This window comes from Astatotilapia calliptera, chromosome 7 (genome assembly GCF_964374335.1).
Source record: "Astatotilapia calliptera chromosome 7, fAstCal68.1, whole genome shotgun sequence".
Taxonomy (NCBI): Eukaryota; Metazoa; Chordata; class Actinopteri; order Cichliformes; family Cichlidae; genus Astatotilapia; species Astatotilapia calliptera.
In genome coordinates this window covers 15,524,091-15,529,820 of record NC_137428.1, presented here as the reverse complement: position 1 = coordinate 15,529,820, position 5,730 = coordinate 15,524,091, and the positions used below count along the sequence as shown (strand labels likewise).

Genomic DNA, 5,730 nt, shown 5'->3' with positions numbered 1-5,730 from the left:
ATGGGGCCTGTCTTCCTCTGCCAGCAGTTTGTCTCTTCTAGCATGGAGGATGAATGGCCCACTGTCAGCCTTGCCTCAACCTCTTCTACTACTCTCCCTCTCTCTCAAATTACCTTTCTTCTTCTCCATCCTCCCCTTCCTTTTTGTGTCTGCACTATCTTATCTCCCCACATGCTCTTCCTCTGCACCTTGTCATCTTCACTTCCTTTTTGCCCTGGCCTATCTTCTCCTCTGTTCGCTTAGTTGATTTGATCCTTCTCTCCCTTGTTTGGTGACCCTCCCTTTCCACAGCTCCTCCTCATCTGTCACAGCAAACGGCTCTGCTATGGATATGGGATGCGCTTTGACCAAATTCTGACCTCTAATCTCATCTCTGATTTCAAGGGACACTTCATTCAAATGTGGTGCATCTATTTCAGCCGGTCTCCTCTGCTGGCTTTGCTTGAAGCCAACAGAGCTGATTGTAAAATGACACATTGTTCATTAATAATCCACAGACGCTGGCTAAACTTTATGACAGCAAGGCTAATTGTCTCATTTTTATTTTTGCTGTGATCATGCTCATGCGTTAGCACAAGAAAGGCCAGACCTGACAAGGCCTCAGCTTTCTGTGGTAAACCTAGCAAACGTCAAAACTAGACTCACATTTTGTGTGTGGTACGGATTTCATGTTTTATTATATTCAACATTCTTGGTCCTGTTTTTATTAAGAACGGTCAGGGTTAGGCTCTTCACTCCACATTCCTGTGCCCACATCAACTGTTTCATGTCTCTGACAGCTTGTTGCTGTTCAAGGTAATCATGAATTAACTCTAAGACCAAACAAGATTTAACTAAAGGCTGTACTGGGCTGTACTGGGGTGTTATCCTAGCTTACCTGCCATAATCCCTTTATTGGCTATTGGTTAAAGCCTGAACAGCATATAGGGTGAAAAAACAGACACATTAAAAAGATATACATTATAAAGGTACAGTCTAAATCTATCAGAAGACAATAAAAAAATACCGAAGGATGATGAGACGGATAGCATGCTGGGTAATTGGTACAAAACATTTTGCTGTTATTATGTGGCGCACTATTAATATTATTGCACAATGCTTTACAATTTCTGTTTCATTAAAACATGAATTCTTCCCCACAATCCTGCTTGGGTTTGGCTAACATATACCCAGTGTTGCCAACTTAGCAACTTTGTCGCTATATTTAGCGAGTTTTCAGACCCTCTTAGCGACTTTTTTTCTAAAAAGCGACTAGCGACAAATCTGGCGACTTTTTCTGGTGTTATTGGAGACTTATTTAAGACGACCTTTTGACGTGAAAGTGCGTATCGCTTTTACTCTCAACAAGCAGCGGGTGCTGCCGTGGGCACCTCACCCGTGCCAAAGCGCTCACAGGCGGAGGATAGTTCTCCCCCTGATGCTATCAGGGCAGGAGATGTTCACACCTATGCGTCCAAACTGCAAATGAATCGCGCATGAGCGAAGCCGCTGCTCCTGCACTAACTGTAACGCAGTCAGTTCTTCTTTTACTGTTATGCTGTTTTGTGGATCACAAAGTTTAAAACTACTTATAAACACACACACACAAAGTAACTCCACCAGAGTGCCTATTTCGGGTCACTTTTGCCGGTCCAAGGCTTTTATTACCGCTAATCATTTATTTAAGCTCAGTTTTTAAAACCTTAGCATGTAACTACAGCCCAGCCCATGCAGCAGTATATGAATGACTAACCTCGTATTGTGGATGAATTATCTCAGTTGTTCTCCTGGCCGAAGTTTGGTCCTTTTACAGCATCCTGCCATGCGATTACATTTGTTCCTGACCACCGAGAACACTCACGTTAACTTTTATCCAGTGGAAAAAAAGTTAGCTTGTTTATATTATGCTAACATAGCTGTGTCGCTAGCGGTCACGTAGCACATCATTATATACCAGCTAGCCAAACGTCTGTAACCCTACAAACGTCACTGCTATTTAGTTTTCTGTCTTCATTTATGCTGGAAGTGATAACAGAGCTGTACGTTTTAATTTGTTTCCAAAACCCCGCAGTCAGGACATGCTATATTGTATTTAGATAGAACTAGCGAGCTAACTCCCTGCTAACTTCTAACTCCGTTAAATGTCATAAATTCCGTTTTCATGGATGCCTGGATGTTAAACTCAATTGTTACACCTGGTAGAGCAGAACGCTGATCATTTTATTAAAGATGAAAGACTTTAGACAGTTTTTCAACTCTCAGTAATGCCATAGTGATCGTTTGATACAGTAGGGGAGAGTGAGGTAAGATGAGCCACTTTTTACTCATGTTGCCCTGGATGTGAGAAAAAATGACACAGAAATAGAATGATAACATATTCCTTTATTTCAGGATGTCTCCTTTCAAATGTAATGATCAGAATCTATGTCTGATGACGCTGCCCAAAATAATGACCTATTAAAAAAAAACTTGGCTCAACTTGCCCCAGATTAGGGGTAAATTGAACCTAGTCAGTGGGTAAACTGAGCCATCTTGGGGCAAACTGACCATTTAGTTTTTAAAATGTAAAACTGATCATATTGTGAAAACAAACCATTTTAACAGTTGTAAACCTGTGAGAACAAACCTGGAAACTGGTGGTTTCTAAACAAACGACCAGTTCAAAACCATTTATTCAAAAGAACTATTCAATATTCCAATGATCAAGGTTGCAGGGGAATATGAACTGTTGCTCCCTCCTTGCAGTTCCTCCAGCCTGTTGAGGTTGAGGTAGCTTCTTCAGCACATCCTTGCGTGGGAAAGATGCCTCATCATTTTCCTTGAACACAAACGTCGGTTTCTTACTGCTAGTGATCCCTCGGATTCTTCTGAGAAATCTGGCACTCACTTCGTTGTCTGCAAAGCTGTCAACCAGGCCAATGTAATGGTGGCTCCTGGATTTGGATGAAAATCTTACGATGACAAAGTCACCAACTACCAGGTCTGAGACATCTGGTTCACTTCTTTCATTGCTGGAACTCTCATACTCAGAAGTGTCTTCAAATGGGATGGGAACATCACTCTCCTCAGAGCTGCTTTCCACTGCAATTTTTGTCTGGGTTTGTTTCCTCTTCCACATTCCTTGCTTTTTGTGGATTATTTCTTTTTTGCCTTTCAGTTTATTTGTCCTTTCTTCATGGGCTCTCTCAATTGCCTGCTTTTCAGGTGTATCAGTCAGGATTCGTGTCTTCACACGCTTTCGATTTGTTTGTTTCCTGGGCTGCTGACTTTTGGGTAAGGGTAGAATATCAGTGGGAGACACATATCGAGCATGGTTGGGGTCACTTCGTGAACCACATGCATGTACAGGGTCTGGTAAAAATCTGGAACTGCTCTGCAAGCTTCTTGATATGCTCTGCTAGCTCCTTCTCCACCTCCTCAGAGAAGACTCTCTTTGCTGAAGCTGTTCCACTATAGCCAACCGATTTGACCTCCTATGTGTCCCTCTTTTTAATATATCTCCTGAGTGTTGACCTGTCAATTTGTCTTTCTTTAGCCACTGATCTTATGGACTTTCCTCCCTTGACTTCACTCGCTGCCCTTTCAATCTCCTCCAGGGGTGTTGAGCCCCAGCTGGTCTTCCGTCTGTAGGTCCTTGGCATGATATCTTTTCTATAATAGTTAACATATGACAAATACAACAAAAGGATTCAGTATACTGAACTAAAATACTATTTAATAAGTCAGAGCCTTAAATAAATTTCAGTGCCTTATGGTGGGGTAGGTTGAACCATTGGATCAATTTACCCCATAGCCTTTGGCTCACTTTGCCCCATAGCCATCATTTTGAAAAAAACGGGCTAGCTTAGCAATTTAGGCTAATCTTTAGAAAACTTCTTCAGATGATATTATATTTTAGAAACCCACCAACATGTATAATATATCATTTTAGACACAGATACATTTGTTTTAATATTACAGTCAATTTACCTGATATGCAGAAATTTTACTTTGACAAGCAAAAAACATTTTTTTGTGTAATACAGACTTACCCCTTCTCCAATGTGCTCCTCTTTAATATAGCAGGATGGAAATGATGAGTGCTTCCTGGATTTATGGTCACATGACAAAACATGTACACAGTTACCTAGATACAAGGGGTGGTTCAACTTACCCACTGGCTCATCTTACCTCACTCTCCCCTATATGGACCTGCAGCGGAGTGTAGGTCCAGACACGGCTAGTGACGTCAGACTGAACAACCGGATTGGTGCAAAGCAGTGCAAAGTAACAGACTTAGAAAATGCTGGTCAAACACTCATCTATACACTTCTGTAACACTACGTACAGCTGCACACCTGTAAAAAAGTTAGGTTTTTTTTTATAGTCATACGGTCAAATAAACGGCTATCTTGGTAGCAATATTAGCATGAGGTCACTGTACATCTTCAGCATTCCTGGCAGCTGTGATATGCCAAAAGGCTGAAGAATAATGTCTCTCAGTGTCATTAATTGCACTGTCATTATCATAATTTAACATCCTGCTCTAGCCTCTCCATCTTTATCACTGCCTTTGCTGTACAGTCATTAATCACACTGAGAAGAAGAAGGAGAGGGGGAGGGAGGTGGCCGAGCAGACAAATGAAATCAAAAAAATGACCTCTCTATCAATCCCATTTCTAACACATTAGAAAGGAAGCACTTTTTCTTCCACTCCTCTTCCTCCCTCTAGCACTCAGCCTTCCTGTGCTAATGGTAGATATACGGTGACATGGTAATGATCTGGCCACGGCTGCAGAGCACAAGCAGTATTGATCAGCAGCTGATTTATTGCTGGTTACGGCTGATTATTGGGCCATTAATCAGTCTGGGATTACCCTATCAATAAAACTGCTTACGTTTGTTTGTAAAGTGCTTGCTAGGGCGCGGTTGGGGGGATGCAGCACAGGTTCAGGCTCTACTGACACACAGCTACTGTTTCAACTCAAGGATGGGCTATTTCAAGATAGGTCATCTTTAAAGCATTATTTCTAAATCCTTTCAAGTAAATAAATCATTCTGCCATTAGTAAAGATGTTTAATTTTTTCCTTATACCTAAAGAACTGAATATGTCTGTACATTTATGTTCTATATGCTGATAAAGTCTAAATTCTGAGAAACTGAAATAATACATCATTTATAAATATGTTTTATCACAGAAAGGAAGTAATGGTCACATGGCAATGTTATTTTTACCAGCCTACTACATCAAAGAGCTTTGTTATCATGGCTTATTACTAATTTAGAAAGCATTATTAATGTGCTAATTACTAACTTTAAATGAAGCAAAAAGCCTTTATGGGATACTATTTCAAGTGATACCAATAGTTAAATATATAAACAAACATTTGAATCAATTATGCATGGCTATTTAACCACTTGTAAAGCGTTAGAGACACACAACTAGCGTAAAATAAGAACACTGCTAAAACATTTTGTATGAGGCCCATGCCTCAAACCAAACCCTTTCTCATCATCAGCAAATAGGAAAAAGCCAACGCCGTGAGCGTTATTTACAACCTTAATCCCTTTCCTTAAATTAGCAGCCGGATAAAAAGATACTGCCACTGTCAGCCTGCCAGCAGCTTTACAGCATGCTATAAAGCAGGAGGGAAGGGACGGGTGGGCTCTGTGGTTAAACCTCACCAGAATCCACAGCCACTACCTGGGACACACTTTTATAAAAGCCAGCAAATTGAGAATAGTGATTTTCCTATAAAAACTCTCAGGGG

At 40.9% G+C, this 5,730-nt stretch overlaps 1 long non-coding RNA gene across 1 annotated transcript; it reads right to left on the bottom strand.

Moving 5' to 3' along the window:
• Window positions 1-2,341: 2,341 nt before the first annotated feature.
• Window positions 2,342-4,161, bottom strand: LOC145429853 (uncharacterized). The gene is made up of 2 exons (XR_013910186.1): window positions 4,011-4,161; window positions 2,342-3,630 (listed from the first exon to the last, which is right to left on the bottom strand). It is a non-coding gene; the product is annotated as an uncharacterized LOC145429853 (long non-coding RNA).
• Window positions 4,162-5,730: the final 1,569 nt, after the last annotated feature.